Here is a 17991-nt window from a genome sequence, read left to right as displayed (position 1 = left end):
TACAGGTTTGTTTTCGTGAGTTGTCTTGCATATCAGAACTTTTGCATTCATCATTGATTGTTATATCGTCACCTACCTTCACTTTTTCACTGCTGCTATGACTGGTTCCAGTAACAAGCTGTTGATATTTTGCTGTAGACGCCATTTTCAAAGGTCCTTTGTGTAAACTAACTTCACATGCACCACAGCAGAACTTAATTTTTCCTTTTGAACTATTTACCAGGCGAACTTCACTGTTGGTAAGTTCAACACATTCACTGTGAAACAAGTTCCCACACCATAATCCACAAATCACACTTATGTCCGTTTGTTTTACTATTTCTTACACGTTTCACATAATCTGTTAACTTCACTTTGCGCCATCTTATCGCTTACCTTCATTTGATTTGCAGAGTGATCTTTCATTGCCTAAACTTCCAGTTTCTGTATCCACAATGTAGTGGAAGACAAAGCTTCCACGTATTTCTGGACAGAGGCACAAGCAGGTAGAGGATGTATTTGGCATTATCTGAAAAATCTTCAATTGCATGTAATGAAATTCGCCTGCTGTAGTGATACTTGTGGGGGACAAAAGCGAAGTTTCAATCTGTCTCTTATATTGCTGTATTATTGTCACAATCCAGAGATTAGTGTCGATACAACTGAGCTGAAATATTTTGTATCAGACACTCTTTCATGGCCTGTGACCAGGATTTCTCATATATAGATAATGGAATGAAGAAAGAACAATATATTTTTGATGCTGAAAGTCTTATTAGAATTACTGGGGTGGCAAAGACGAAAGGAAACAAATTTTAAGTAGCTTATCTACAGGAAGACGATTGTAAAACAACCAAGCCTTTGAAAGATATAACAGTTAAGAAGAAAATATGTATGGACGGTGACAAAATCATCTGGCTGAAGATAAAGTGGCTGAAATTTCACAAGAAAAAACCTTTTGAAATCGTTCCTGTGAAACAGGAAATCGATAAATGCCATACAGGTCCATGATTTTCAAGAAAACCAGAAAAGGACGTCAAATATATCAACCAGGTTTCGTCACGCTTTTGAAGTTATGTGAGGTGAAAAAACTTACAATAACACGTGCTAAAGCTAAAGATTTAAGGAAGCTGATGAAATATGTTCCTCCCATCCACCACGGCTTTTATGAAGATATTATTAATTCACAGGCTACACTTCCAGAATCTGATAAAGACATATCTTTGAGTGAAGAAGGCGAAACTGAGTGATTGCTTGCATACTGGGAGAAATGTCTAGGAATTTTTGTAGTATTACCTTAAAAAGTTACATTATTTTGACTACTGTCAGTAAAGAAGGAAGTTGTACTTTGCATCTGATGTTTGTAGCAAAATGTGAAATAAATGTTGCTTAATTTCTTTAACACATAATGATTATTTAATAGAAATAGCTTTAATTCCATCGTTTTTCTTAAAACTATGATACTATAGGTTACTTCATTCTTCCAATAAACACATATTTTCTTCGTAGAGATCAACACTGACGTATAAAAGTAAAAAAAAAAATGTGGAATACACCAATAAAACTTCAATTTTTTCTTGGCGGTAAAGTGGTGTGATCCACAATTTTGGCACCGAAAATGCAAGTTTTAAGTTCATGTTGAGACCAAATATTTACATTTAATAATATCACTCAAAGTAAAAAAAGCAACTTTGGCAGCAGTAATAGTTAATTTATACTGTTTATTTAACTGTCACTCCTTTTTTCTAAAAACAGGAAACTTATAGGTTACATCATTTCTGCAGCAAACCCCTTATCTGTCCCGTGTGATAATTCCAACTTATCCTTTTTTTTGGCTGCTTTTTTTAATTAACGGCACTCCAGTTAATTTCCTCTTATCAAAATTTATTTTTCAATTACCACTAAAAGACCGTCACACAAAATAGAGAGAACTTCCTTTTTTGAAAATAATAATTCAACTGGCGACTAACGTTATGAGCTCGAACTAAATTTCATGAACGTACTAATTTTTTGTTTGTTTTATTTTTGATGAACCAACTGTATCGATTGAGTACTGAGGAAATGGATGTTGAAGGGGAAAAAAGATTTGTATTGTAGATGATGAGCCTCACCTCCACTCCACGCTGCAGTTCTGCATAAAAGGTACGGTCACTTGCATTTTGCCATCAACGGAGTCGCGCTCGAGATGCCGTACGAAGAGAATCGTGTTACTGCGAGGGGTGTGGCGGATCGCCGCCCGGCGGAGCCCGCTCAGGCGAATGTCGGCGGCCCCATCCGGCCCTCCACTTAAGACGGGTAGGCAGATGACTCAGGTTTACGCATCGGATTACCCACAGGATTTTCGCGAGCTCTGTACCGCGGAGCTATTCCTCATTATTGACTGACTGGCACATGCCCGTGGTTATCCGGGCAGTGCCTTTGACGAAAGGTGCCTCCGCGCCTATAGGACGTACCAGCTGCCACGGGAGTTTCCTCTGTTGCCGTGCGTCCTGCGGTGCGCGGCTACGCAAGAGGCGATTGTAGCATCGGGAGCCCCGCCGGATGCAACAACTCAAGATGTTGTTGTCCCGCCGGAGGCGGCCCCGGAGGGTGTTGTGCTACCAGAACTGGCTAATCAAGTAGCCACTTACTAAATAAGGTTGGGCAGTAAGCGCTCTGCTCTGCCATTGGCTGGCCTAGTGACGTCAGCGTGGAAGCAAACGCTCACAAGCAGACGACACGGCATACGCGTTTACGTCAAGTTTTTGGCGGAAGATTTTGTTTATACCAGAAATGAGATGTCTAAACTGCTTTTCTGCTGCTAAAATATTACAGTTAAAACTGATGAGTTATATTCTTTCGCAGCTTATGCCTCACACATCGGTAAAATGTCAGATCACAACCTCACTGACACACACTTGAAATTCGAAACCTCGGCTCAAATAAATCAGAAACTATTCATTTAATCGCATTGAAATGAATTTACTTAAGAGCTCGAAGTTGCACGCACTTGTTTGTAAGAACAGCATTCCTTCTTTCTAAAGCCGCTATAGTATTCATCAAAGTAACTTTATCTGTGTCTCAAAAAAAAAAAAAAACAAAAAAAAACTGTCATCTGTTCATGTGCTCTTATTATGATGTTTCTTATTTGGTGACAGCTTTTCCAGAGTTTCCAGAGATTTCTTATGTAGTTCTCGTTTCTTATACCGTTTGGTTCTGTCTTCTGTTGCGGGTGACACATTGACAGTCGCACTACTGCACGGCAAATTGCGCGAAGGAACTGCATCTGGCTTGAGCATTCTTTTTTGGGGCAAATTCAGCAATTCAGACTGTAAATCCCTTAAGTAATCTGTTTCTGCGAAATGGCGAGAACATATTCTGGCATGCGCAACATTTACACTGTCTTTCCCTCAACATTTCGACAACCATAGTTTTTGTAATGTTTCATTACGCGGGAAACTGTGATACATTACGTCGGTTCCCTTTGTGCTCCAGTTGTAGGAAAAACAGCCCGTTACAGCACAGCCTGGCATTGTAAAAATTAATTTTCTCACTCACTTGTAGATTCTCCAATAAGAATTTCACAGGACGAACCATAAACTATAGAGCTGGCGAACACAATGTTGATTCTGCTGTCCACTATCGCTAACTATTTCAGTTCCGAATCAAATACCAATTACAGCAAAAACCGTTAACACTCCCGAATTCCGAATGTTTCCGCTGTTGACTGAGTACCTCAGAAGAAAGAACTCAATCAAAATACTCCTTCAAACACAAAACAACACAAGAAAAACAATCACACACAATTCGAACTGTGTACTGTTTGGCACAGCTGCTTCCACCGTGACGTCATGCGCACAACTGAGAAAACACATTGCTTTCTGCGCATAGCTTTCTGCGCCCCACTGGTTATCCGGGGAGTGCCTTTGACGAAAGGCGCCTCCGCGCCTATAGGACGTACCAGCTGCCACGGGAGTTTCCTCTGTTGCCGTGCGACCTGCGGTGCGCGGCTACGCAAGAGGCGATTGTAGCATCGGGAGCCCCGCCGGATGCAACAACTCAAGATGTTGTTGTCCCGCCGGAGGCGGCCCCGGAGGGTGTTGTGCCACCAGAACTGGCTAATCAAGTAGCCACTGCCCCACTGGTTGCCCCATCGGTCAATCCCAGCCAAGAAGCCGCTACTACGGCAGTTTCTGCCCCACATGGACAGACTGACCAAGGCTACACTGACTGTACAGGACAAAATTCGGCTCCAGATGCACTGCATATTCCAGAGGCAAATCTAGAATCACTTCTATCGGCGGAGACGCCGATGGACGTACAACAGGCTTCGCGTAAACGCCTGGCCATGCCACAGATACTGACGATTCGACCGCAACCACTTCTTTACAAGACAGGGGGCAAAACAAGAACAAGGCTGCTGTTGCGGCGCTCACGGCAGCCACTGAAGACTGTTTTACTGCCCCTAACCGGAGGCGTACTGTCAAGCCCAAACAGCTCAAGCAAGTGCAACCCCCGTCCCTACCTACGTCAAATCGATTTGCAGAGGCGCCTAAAGAGGTGATGGAAGCAGAGCCCGCTGCTCAGGTGCGAAAGCCAACCCGACCACCGCCGGTAGTCATGAAGTGGACAGAGGACCTCATGAAATTCCGGCGGATGACCAAAGAGGTCGTCGACGTGAAGTCATTCAAAGTTACTGGAATGACCTTTGCAAGGTCATCACCTCCTCCACTGATGAACATAAGAAGCTTATGGACTTCGTTAGGGCACAGGCGCTAAATTTTTACACGCACAATCCATCAAACTTCTGAAGGTGGTCATCCGCCACCTCCGCCTTAGGATGGACCCCAACCACGTGAAACAAGAGCTCGCGGATGTGGGCTACACAACCCGCACTATCGAGCAGATGACGTTCCCCAGGATGCACAAGAAAATGCCGTTGTTTCTCGTTGTCCTGGTTGACAACTAGGACGACCGCAAGATCTTCCAGTCAATCGTAGACATTCATGTTTCGGTAGAACCCCTCCAGACCAAGGGGAAGAGGCCGCAGTGCTACTCTTATCAGGGCGTGGATCATATGCCTACAACTATACCATGGCTTTGCCCTGTGTGAAGTGCGCAGGCCTGCACCAAAGTAAAGAATGTTTCAAAAAACATGAAGATCCCTCTCAATGCTGCTAATGTAGCAAGCTGCATGTGGCTAGCTACAGGGACTGCAGTGCTTTTAAAATACGCAAACGTGGCATGGCGGCACGGAAAGTGCAGCCTGGTGTTAGTTTTGCGGGCATTGCTAAGGGGCAGACTGCAGAACAACAGGTTCCACCCCATGGGGAGCGCCGCAAACCTTCCCGGCCATCACAACTGGCCGAAAGTACTCAGGCTGTTCCTAACGTTGCCAGGGCACCCCCTCCTCCCCCAGCCAGTGCTGAGGATGGACGGGCTGCTCCTGCTATTCAGAACCCCGCTCACGACCAGAGCCAGTCGAGCCCTGGCCCCCCAGGCACCTGCGCCCTCTGCTGCGAGCGCTGTTGCCAGTGATCTGCAAGCTCTACTGCAGACCTTAAATAGTATTATGTTTCAACTCCTAACACTTGTCTCCGCAGTCACGACGGCCCTCCAGGCCGCCGTTCAGTCCCCCACCCATGGCAAATAATAACATTCATGGCCTGACCGTCTGCGTTTTTAACGTTAACAGTCTCCTGCCACAGCAGGGGAAATTTCGGGAATTTCTTCGCGACAAGGCAGATGATATCTGCCTCGTCTGCGAGACATACCTAAAACCAGGTATCCAAGTTAAGGCAGCAAACTACTGCTGCTATCGCACCGACTGGCTGACTGCTTGCGGCGGTATACGTTAGGTCGTCGTTGCGGCACTTTCCTGTGCAATTGCCCCAGCTAGACATCCTTGAAGCCACTGGTGTGATAGTGCACACCACAATCGGAAAAATCACCTTAGTGGCAACCTACCGGCTTCCACGGGGTGTACTGCAAGAAGCTGACTTCGACAGCCTGCTGGCCATGGGGGGAGGGGGAGGGGAGGGGGAGGGGGGTGCGGGGGGCGACGAGGCGACTTTTCGCCGCAGGGGACTTCAATGCGAAGTCCATTCGATGGAACTCTCACCTCACCAATGTCAGCGGGCGCCGACTGGAATGCGTTGCCCTGCCACATGGCGCCATTATTCTGGGGCCCTTTGACCCCACTATTTACCCAGTTTGTGGACAACCTGATGTGCTCGACATCGCCATTCTGCGGTTCAGTTTACGTCTGTCACAACGAGGACAGATATGATCATGTACGAGTGATCTTTGACACATACGTCGTCGGTGCGGTGGGACTCAGGCCGACTGACCAAAAAAGAAAAAAAGTGTGTGAAATCTTATGGGACTTAACTGCTAAGGTCATCTGTCCCTAAGCTTACACACTACTTAACCTAAATTATCCTAAGGACAAACACACACACCCATGCCCGAGGGAGGACTCGAACCTCTGCCGGAACCAGCCGCACAGTCCATGACTGCAGCGCCCGCGACCGCTCGGCTAATCCCGCGCGGCGGCCGACTGACCTACAGAAAGGTCGATGTCGAGCGCTTTCAAACCGAGGTATTGACGTACCTTCCTGATGCGCCTGATCCTGTGGAGGTAGGAGCCGAAGTAGCCATTGCCTCTCTAGATCAGGCACTTCTATGTGCTGCAGACGTTGCCACTCCAGAACGCCCCCACCCCCGCAGGTTAGGTCTCGCCGCTTCCCACAATCAATTCTAGAAGCCATTGCAGCCAAAAACTGCCTTTTTCGTGAGTGGCAACTCATGAGGCAGCCAGTGACGAAATATTGCATAAACCGCATGCGACGTGCCATCTCTGCGGGGGTCCAAGCACACCGCAACAGGGCTTGGACAGAACTTGTCAAGTCCCTTGACCTGGACGGTGGCAGCGCTTGCCGAATAGTGCGCGGCTTCCTGCGCTGCGGGCAGTGTGTTTCCCCACTGCTGTCTAGCCAAGACTACCTATGTGAGCCGGACGCCAAGGCCAGCACCTTGTCGGATACCTTTGGAGCTAACTTCAGGCCTTTGGTCTACATTGTTGACGAGGCCCACATCAAGCTCGTGGAGGAACGTCTTCCCACCTTCCTTGCTGCAAGAGAGGAAGATGACGGCATTGACCCCACTGCCACCGAAGAGGTCGCTTCACTGTTTCGGATGCTTAACGCCCGCAGCGCCTGTGGCAATGACGGCATCCCAAACTTACTACTCCGAAATCTCTCTCTGGAGTTTCATCCATATCTGGCGGATATTTTTAACCATATACTTGCTTCAGGTGCCGGTCGGGGTGGCCGAGCGGTTCTAGGTGCTACAGTCTGGAACCGCGCGACCGCTACGGTCGCAGGTTCGAATCCTGCCTCGGGCATGGATGTGTGTGATGTCCTTAGGTTAGTTAGGTTTAAGTAGTTCTAAGTCCTAGGGGACTGATGACCTCAGAAGTTAAGTCCCATAGTGCTCAGAGCCATTTGAACCATTTTTTTTGCTTCGGGTGATATGCGGAAGTGATGGCCATCCCAAAGCAGGACAAAGAGCCCCAGCTGTCGTCCAACTATAGTCCCATAAGCCTTCTTCCATCCCTCTCGAAGGTATTCGAGAGACTATATGTGAAGTGGCTCCTTCAACACGTAAGCCAGGAACAGCTTCTCCTGGATGAGTAGTTGCAGCAGACACGCCACGTCCCACCAGCTCCTCCATCTCTTGGAGCCTGCGATGAGGGTGCTGGAGATGAGGGAATAGCTCAGGGCGTTATTCCTAGACGTCTCCCTTGCCTTCGACTCCGTGTGGCACGATGGTCTCGTGTACAAGTTGTTTGTGCATGGGGTACCGATGTCGCACGGAGTCCTCCTGAGGTCGTATCTCCCCGGCAGGACTTCCCACGTCCAGGCAGACCAAGGAACATCCACCGTCAGGCCTATCTGTGGTGGAGTACCACAGGGGTCCGTACTTTGCCCCCTGCTCTACTTGCTCTTCACAGCTGATGCATTGCGAGTGGACAGAGTGGAGTTGGCCCTCTACACAGATGATACTGCCCTGTTCACTCACAGTATGAATGTGCACCACATGGGACGCCGCCTAAGGCTGAGAAGCACTTGGTGCTTGGGCCACCAAGTGGCGTCTCGAATTTAATACTGGGAAGAGCGAGGCAGTTTCCTTCACAAGGCCAAAAGTACCGGTACCTCCTAATTTGGAACCCCTTCACATCGCGAGAGGCCCCATCCTGTGGTCCAAAACTGTGACATATCTCGGTGTGCGACTAGTCAACCTTGCCTCCACGCCACGGCATCACGCTGTATCTGGCACTGGTGCGCCCAGTGTTGGAGTACGTGGCTATGGCTCATACAGGGACTGGGCCACCAACCACACGACCGGCCTACTACCCGTTGGCCGGACCTGTTGCGGAAGTGACCCACTTCGCAACAGCCCCAGGTAATACCCCCATCAGCCGAGAGGACCCACACAACCGATAGGGGACATTCCCTTCCCACATAGTTTGGACCTGCAGGCACAGCACGCAAGTGTTTATCCCGCCCCCACTCGTGCCTTAGGATGACACGTTAGTCAGCCAGGCGGTCAGTCATTTTGCCATCGCAGTATATTGTAGTAGCCCTGCCGTGCATAGTCTCTTCAGTTCGTGGTCAGAAGAATCATTTTATTGTGCTTTCAGCGTAGAATAGTGTAGTTATTATTGCACTGCGGCATAGAATGAGAGCTATCGGTAAGCAGCGCGCAAGTTGCAATCAAATTTTCATGTGTTATGTTAAAGCTATCTTGTTCTTTTGCAGGTTAGGTAATTTCATTGTTGTGTCTATAAAGTTTCGTTTAGTTATTCAGGTTATATCGAAGGAAGATTCCATCTCTAGGCATAGTTGTTTGTGAAGTGACCAAAATTAGTAAATTCGCAAACATGAACCCTGTACAAGAAACTACTAACGAAGTTGCCGGTGTTAGCAATGTTGCATCTGACTCAGTAGCAATAGAAACTGAACCAGATAATGCTGCAGCAGATGTAACTGAGCAGTCTCAATTTGCAGGGGGTACCGAACAAAGCCCTGCAACCACTGCACACCCTTTTGCAGCTTTATTGTCCGCAGCTCGTGGTCGTGCGGTAGCGTTCTCGCTTCCCACGCCCGGGTTTCCGGGTTCGTTTCCCGGCGGGGTCAGGGATTTCCTCTGCCTCGTGACGACTGGGTGCTGTGTGCTGTCCTTAGGTTAGTTAGGTTTAAGTAGTTCTAAGTTCTAGGGGACTGCTGACCATAGATGTTAAGTCCCATAGTGCTCAGAGCCATTTTGCAGCTTTATTAGACAGAATCGCACTCTTGATGAACGAATGTGATGAAGCACAATTTGCAAAAGAAAAGAGAAAGCACAAGCTGCTAGGATAAGAGAACACGATAATACGCTCATTAAGCAAATCACAGAATAAAACGGTGAACACGATGATACGCAAGCGACAAAAGAAAGAGAACGCGAGAACTGAGAGAGAAAGAGAAAGCGATGAAGCACTAGCAGCGAAATAAAATGCTGGCTTTAAAAGTATTAAGAAATAAGTCTCAGCAATGCAAAATGTCACTAAAGACCTGACCGAAACAGTAACTCAATTAATGAGTGATGTCAGTGCTGTTGCAAACTGCTCAGAAGCCATTGAGGAGTCAGTGCAAAGGGAGCAAGAAAAGACGGAAGAGTCCGTGGCGCAATTAGCGCTGGTGGTAAATAGTTTATTTCTCGAACCGGATCCAGCTGCTACGGCTAAAATAGCTGAGCAAAGTGGGACTATAAATAAAGGGTTCGATAACTGGTTGAGAGAAAAAGACAAAATTATAGGTGATCGGATTAAATCCGAAGTAAAGACCGCGCGATTCCCAGCGCTAGCGGCGAAGAAACCGCAGAATTAAACAAAAGTAAGAAAATAATAGCCACCGAGATAGAGCAACTTAAGCAGGTTGTGACGGACGAAATACCAAAGTGGCGTGAAAAAATCACGACCCAAATCCAGAACGTTCGTCGTGTTGCGTAAACACTACCCCAACAATCTCGTAGTGAACCGCAGCCGGACGTACACATGAGTGACGGGTATGGATCTGATCCGGAATGTGCAGGATCAGTTTAAGAAGAGTATCAGAGAGAGCACCCCCACATACAACAATCGCCTAGAGCGACGGGAGCGAACAGTTCTTTGATGAGCATTTTAATGGATGAGAGCCTATTAAAATACTGGCAGTTTCAAGTATTCATACCAGATAAGAAGCCAGTATTCCCGATTGGATTTATCCGGTCATTTAGGAATGTGCTCCCTAAAACATGGCACCAACGACAACGCATATAGTTCGTAGCGTCGCACATTCAGGGCGATGGGGCCTTGTGGGCGGCACAAGCTGTCGAGAATTATAATACATATAGTCAATTTGAAAAGGCATTCCTGTAGGTATATTGTTCGGCAGCAGTACAAGACAGATTACGAAAAAAGGTCTTTCTGCCGAAACAATACAACCCGAAACTAGGAGGGTTACGCTGGTTGTGCGACGAGCCGGTGTCACAGAAAGACATGCTCTGGGTGTTAAAGGCAAACTTGCCACCTAATATCCGAGAAAAATTAATTATAGTTCCGGACGAGGACCTAGAACATTTTCTTTCTGTGCTGGACAGTGTCGATTTGATAAAAGAGGGTGTGAGAAGTAGCAGCCAGCACCGAGAAACACGAAATGTTAGGTGTAATGGACATGGCAACATTTACCAGAACAACCGAGGCTCACACCATAACGGTCATGCGTCGCATGCCGGTACATCAACAGACGGTGACGTAATAGAAATGGTCAACGAAAATAATCATATGCGCAAAGACCGCGCAAGAACAACAGCAGATACCACCCTGTGTACAATAACAGGAATAACAGCAACGGTTACAGAATCAATAACAACAACCGGAACCGTAATTACCAGGGGCAAGGTAATGCGTCAAACGCGCACACCCTGAATCGAAATAATGACCGATCTGACAGGCAAAATGTGCGCATAGTTGAGATGGCAGGGGTGACAACCTCAACTACGACGCCATCGACAAACTAAGTGCGGCTGACAAGGGGAAGGCCTCAGACACGGCCAACCGATTCGGCTCAAATTTGGCAGATCGCTTGTGTACAACCTAAAACGAAGGAATCTAAGATATTTTGGGTCAATACCCCTGCGTTTTTGAGAAAATCACCACTAAAGGTTATGACGAGCAATCGACTCAAAATTGGCGGGATCGATAGATAATTGTAAATAGAGCATTTTCATCATCAGGTATGGGGTCCGCAAACGCAAACTTTTCCAGAAATCGGGGAAAGAAACTTTTACAACAGCCGCTTCTGTACCCGCATGGTAAACGCTTTTCGCCGACAGCAGCGATAGTCGCCGGCACGGTAGCTCGGCGTGTTCGGTCAGAGGGCTAGCTGCCCTCTCTAATAAAAAACTGAGTTAACGGCTCAACACTGAACTTGAACGGGTGTCATGGGACTTCAACACCGAACAAGTGAATCGAACAAAACAAGAACGATAAAAAAAAAAAAAAATAGCGGAATGGCCAAGGTAACTGTCTGGGATTCGGAGAACCCGGGTTTGAATCTCGAAGAAACCTAGCGGATGTTCTTCTTTTCGTTTGTATTTTTCCATATCTCAATTGATAGGGATAGGAGGGTTTATAAGATAAGTAAATCATAAGGAATGATAATATTAAGGTAGGCAAATAAATTTCTCAAACGCCGAGAAACAGAACTGCCTGCTTCCGGTAGTGCGTTGATAATGCATCTGTCTTGCAACACTTTTATAAACCAAAACACAGCATCGGTAACTTCCCGCTTGCCATCGTCTTTAACAGGCTCCCAACTACATATTACAGCGCTAGTCGAAGGGTGTACATCCACCATTATTCAGATTATGCACCTGAAAGATATGACGCAACAAACAATAACTAGTTACTACGGCATAAACAGACGAGCTAATTACTACAAACTACATACAGTATTCATATGTTACTTACGGAAGAACACAGTATTCATTCACAAAACGTATTTCATTCAGCGCATTAAAGGTGGAAAAATCACTACATGTATCCGTGAGATTCGCGGCAGCCTAATGACGGAAAACAATTCTTTCCGATTGACCTCTATTAGGCTCGTGCTGGACACCTCCACTCTTCCAGGTGCACAACTATGATATGAAGAAGAGGCAACCGGGACAATGCAACTCTCCCCGCGTGCATTCTGTCCCGTGCCTAGCTGTAAACAAGCGTCGCGCGGTTGGTTATCTGTGATCCCTCGTGAGGAATTTGCAGCACTCTTTCTCGGAGTTGTTTCATGTGACAAGGCTTAAAACTTTAGTACTTTACTAACTCGCGGTGTTTAGTAAATTAATTTGTCTAACTTATTATTATAATTCCTTATTGATTTACTTACCTTATTAAGCTTCCTATCCCTATCAACTGAGATATGGAAAAATACAAACGAAAAGAATAACATCCGCTAGGTTTCTTCGAGATTCCAACCCGGGTTTTCCGATTCCCAGCCAGTTACCTTGGCCGCTACGCTATCGGTACTGTCGGCGAAAAACGTTTACCATATGAATACAAAAGCGGCAGTTGTAAAAGTTTCTTTCCTCGATTTCTGGAAAAGTTTGCGTTTGCGGGCCCCATACCTGATGATGAAAAATGCTCTATTTACAATTATCTATCGATCCCTTCAATTTTGAGTCGATTGCTCGTCATAAATTTTAGGGGCGATTTTCTCAAAATTAAGGGGGTGTTGACCCAAAATATCTTAAAGTCCTTCGTTTTAGGCTGTACACAAGGGACCTGCCAAATTTGAGCCGAATCGGTTGGCCGTGTCTGAGGCCATCCCCTTGTGAGTCTTGCTCCCTGACGGCAGCCGCGGGCGGAATGGGGGTAGAACCGTGCTAGAGCCTGTGCATGCACTGCGGTACAATGACGACCAAGACATGAGGCAGGAGTTGTTTGCAGATAAAGGAACAACTTCCGAACGGAATCATGAATTCGTACAGGCTGCTGTGAAAGCCGTAGCTGGAGGTATTCGTACAATGCTCATTTTTGACACTGGTGCGAGTACGAATGTTATTGAAGCAAATTTTTTCCACTTGATCACGCAGCATCGAAAAGTACCGGCGTTACCAGTTCAGAACTGCGTGGTATCCGGTGCTATTGGCTCCGGAGACCTACGAGTTACAATATAGGCACAAATAGGTATTAAATAGGAGGGCAAAGCCGATAGATACACGTTCCTCGTCATGAGAGGTCTCACTGTGTCCTGTATCGTAGGCATTGACTATATGAGTGATAGGGACGCAGCTATCGACTTTCCCCATGGTCAATGTCGTTTGAGTATTGGAGGAGAATTAAAAATTCTGAACATAATTAAAACAAAAGGTCGGTGTACTAGGCTGTGTGAAGGTATTCAAGTGAAAATCATAAATAGAAGGATGCTATGAGTGCAAGACCATCCTAGGTACCGTAGCCTTGCACCAGATGAACAGGATAGCCAGCAGTACGACGTAAACTCTATCTCCATTCAGAATAACGAGGAAGCAACGTATTTGTTGGACAAACAGAGGCAAGAGATACGTTTAGGTCTTTTCCAAAACGCCTGGCATCATAAAAGGATACGAATACCGGATGGACGTATACCCCCATAAGACCTTTGCACATGCAACCTAATCCGTCCCATTGTCTAAGCGCGAGGCTGTCAAGCAGGAGCTCAATAAGATGAGTCAGTGGCGCATCATCGAAACATCTTTCTCCTCCGACAGCAGCCCTCTCTTAGCGGTGTGCAAAGTAGGTGCAGGGGTGTGCCTTGTCCTGGACGCAAGGTCAATCAACAAGATTGTAGTCCCAGTGAGGACTCGACCCGAGAGTTTAGAGGAACAATTGCAGAAATTTCATCGGATACAGTACTTTTCATCATTCGACATGCACTGCTCGTACTGGCTAGTGCAGCTAGCAGAAGAATCTAGAGAGTATACTGCTTTCATCTTTGCTGGCAGGTCTTACCAATTTAGGATTTTGCTCTTTCGGCCTTAATGTAAGCCCCAGCGTGTTTATCTCTGCCCTGGACACGGTCCTGGGGCCGGGATTGCTGGATCGAGAAACACTACGAGTGGCGTTTGAAAAGTCCGTGCAAAAATAAAACTACTTATGTGTTTGGGGCAAACATTTTTTATTTTTCGACATAGTCTCCTATTAGACTTATACACTTCGACCAACGCTGTTTTAATTTGTTGATCCCTTCCAAATAATAGGAATTGTCCAAGTCTGCAAAATACCTATTAGATGCAGCAATCACCTCCTCGTTTGAATAAAATCTTTGTCCCACCAGTCAGTTCTTCAAATTGGGGAACAAATAGTAGTCTGAGGGAGCCAAGTCTGGAGAATAGGGGAGGGGGAAGGGGGGGGGGGTGAAACGAGTTTGAATCCTATTTCCATTAATTTTGCGACCACAACTGCTGAGATGTGTGCTGGTGCATTGTTGTGATGGAAAAGGACTTTTTTGCGGTCCAATCGCCGGCGCTTTTCTTGCAGCTCGGTTTTCAAACAGTCCAATAACGATGAATAATATTCACCTTTAATAGTTTTACCCTTTTCCAGATAATCGATGAAGATTATCCCTTGCAAATCCCAAAAGACAGTTGCCATAACCTTTCCGGCCGAAGGAATGGCTTTCATCTTTTCTGGTGCATATTCTGCTTTGGTAACCCATTGTTTAGATTGTTGTTTGGTCTCAGGAGTATAGTAATGTATCCATGTTTCATCCACAGTGATGATACAACGCTTAAAGTCCTGTGGATTCTTCCTGAACAGCTGCAAACCATCTTTGCAACTCTTCACAGGATTCCGGTTTTGGTCAAGCGTGAGCAGTCGCGGACCCCATCTTGCAGATAGCTTTCTCATGTCCAAATGTTTATGGAAAATAATATGTACCCGTTCGTCGAGATGCCCGCAGCACTACCAATCTCACGCACCTTAACTCTTCTGTCATTCATTACCATATCATGGATTTTATCAATGATTTCTGGAGTCGTAACCTCCACAGGGGGTCCAGAACGTTCAGCATCACTTGTGCCTATATCGCCACTCCGAAAATTTTGAAACCACTTGAAAACTGTTCTAATCGAAGGTGCAGAGTCACCGTAATGTTTATCAAACTTCTCTTTAGTCTCCTGAGGCGTTTTGCCTTTCATAAAGCAATGTTTAACCACAACACGAAATTCTTTTTCGCCCATTTTTTGACAATCACTCGACTTCCTTGATTCACACGAATTCCAAACACAAAGAAATAGACCAATATGGCTGAAACTTGGTGTGCGTTCTTTCCAAAGATGCTACTAACTAAACATAACCTCGATAAGCGCCGGTGGTGCCATCTCTCGGACTCTGCACGGATTTTTCAAATGCCCCTCGTATGTGGATGATTTGCTAGTCGCAAGGACGATTTGCTTATCGCAACGCCCACGTGGGAAGAGCACCTGGATGTGCTAGATAGGGTGTTCAAGAAGTTCTCTGAGTTCAGTGGAACAGCCAACTTAACAGAAATCGAAGTTTGCCAGAGATAAATTAAAATTTCTTGGACAAACTGTTTCTCCCACAGGCATATAACGTGATCCAGAAAAGATTGATGCAATTCCCATCATCTGCCACTAAAAAGCAACTTAAATCTTTCCTTGAACTTTCACCATTTTTTCGCCGTTTTATACCTGATCAGTGAACGAATGATCCTGATCTTTTAAATTTACTGAAAAAGAATGTGGTTTGGCATTGGTTGAGCAAATGCCAGCAGGAGTTCGATAATATCAAACAGAGTTTGGTATCAGCGAACATCCTGCATCACCCCAATGTGACTAAAGATTTCTGAATAGCAACTGATGCTTCCTGTTCCAGTTTAGGAGCGTCCCTCTTACAGGAAGAAAACACAGAAGGCAAGATAACGTACAAAGTCATCAGTTTTGAAGTCATGTCCTGACTGAATGTGAAAGATCTTGCACCACTGCAGAGTTAGAAGCATTAGACGCTGTGTGGTCTTTTAGGAAATTTAATTAGTACATCCATGGTAAAGTTGCATCAACATCTAGCATGGTGGACGCTGCTACTCCAGGAATATGATTATGAGAGCGTGCATATAAGTGGTAAGGAGAATGTTGCAGCAGACGCACTCTGTCGTTTATCACAAGGTTTACCTGAGTATTCAGACTTAGTGGAACAAATATCCAATTTCAAAATTATGTTGATGAAAGACCCTTTACATGCCAGTATTATTTAAATATGTGTACAGGATGCAGATGACAGGTGGACCCAAGTCAGATGTATGCTTGCCGAGTTGTCGCACCACAAGGTGTGACATACTTTACTGCCCATAATGACGTGCTTCTTCACAATCAACACAGGTAGCTGAAGTCATGGTGTGTCTCCACACCAGACAGGTATAAGGAACATGTGATATGATACACCCATATCGCATGGGGGCACTTCGGGGTGAAGAAGTGTAAGAGAAAAATTGAGTGTACTGAACCTGCACTGGTGTGCACATAAATTACTTTACACCTGTAAAGTTTGTCAGCGTTGTAAGACTTCTAATCTTTCCAATAAAATAAAACTGCATCCGATTATCACTAACAAATAAGGTGAGGTAGTGGCCATTGACATCTCTGACCCTCAACCCCAGACGACAGGAGGTGTCAAATACAGTGTCACCTTGTATGACCTCTCCTTGAAATATGTACATTTGCATGCCAATAAATCAGCAACAGAGTACACGAAGGAACTTGCCCCCCTTCTTGCAGCAGTGTACCGTAGGTCTCTAGAAGAGCGTAGCGTTCCAAAAGATTGGAAAAGTGGACAGGTCATCCCCGTTTTCAAGAAGGAACGTTGAACAGATGTGCAAAACTATAGACCTATATCTCTAACGTCGATCAGTTGTAGAATTTTGGAACACATATTATGTTGGAGTATAATGACTTTTCTGGAGACTAGAAATCTACTCTGTAGGAACCAGCATGGGTTTTGAAAAAGACAATCATGTGAAACCCAGTTCACGCTATTCGTCCATGAGACTCAGAGGGTCATAGACACAGGTTCCCAGGTAGATGCCATGTTTCTTGACTTCTGCAAGGTGTTTGATACAGTTCGCCACAGTCGTTTAATGAAGAAAGTAAGAGCATATGGACTATCAGACCAATTGTGTGATTGGATTGAAGAGTTCCTAGATAACAGAATGCAGCATGTCATTCTCAACAGAGAGAAGTCTTCCGAAGTAAGAGTGATTTCAGGCATGCCACAGGGGGATGTCGTAGGACCGTTGCTATTCACAATATACGTAAATGACCTTGTGGATAACATCAGAAGTTCACTGAGGCTTTTTGCAGATGATGCTGTAGTATATCAAGAGGTTGTAACAATGGAAAATTGTACTGAAATGCAGGAGAATCTGCAACGAATTGACGCATGGTGCAGGGAATGGCAATTGAATCTCATTGTAGACAAGTGTAATGTGCTGCGCATACATAGAAAGAAATATCTTTTATCATTTAGCTACGATATAGCAGGTCAGCAACTAGAAGCAGTTAATTCCGTACATTGCCTGAGAGTAGGTATTAGGAGTGATTTAAAATGGAATGACCATATAAAATTAATCGTTGGTAAAGCAGATGCCAGACTGAGATTCATTGGAAGAATCCTAAGGAAATGCAGTCAGAAAACAAAGGAAGTAGGTTCCAGTACACTTGTTCGCCCACTGCTTGAATACTGCTCACCGGTGTGGGATCCGTACCAGATAGGGTTGATAGAAGAGATAGAGAAGATCCAACGGAGAGCAGCACGCTTCATTACAGGTTCATTTAGTAATCGCAAAAGTGTTACGGAGATTGTAGGTAAACTCCAGTGGAAGACTCTGCAAGAGAGATAGATGCTCAGTAGCTCGGTACGGGCTTTTGTTGAAGTTTCGAGAACATACCTTCACA

Source organism: Schistocerca americana, chromosome 4 (genome assembly GCF_021461395.2).
Source record: "Schistocerca americana isolate TAMUIC-IGC-003095 chromosome 4, iqSchAmer2.1, whole genome shotgun sequence".
Taxonomy (NCBI): Eukaryota; Metazoa; Arthropoda; class Insecta; order Orthoptera; family Acrididae; genus Schistocerca; species Schistocerca americana.
This window is presented reverse-complemented; position numbering follows the sequence as displayed.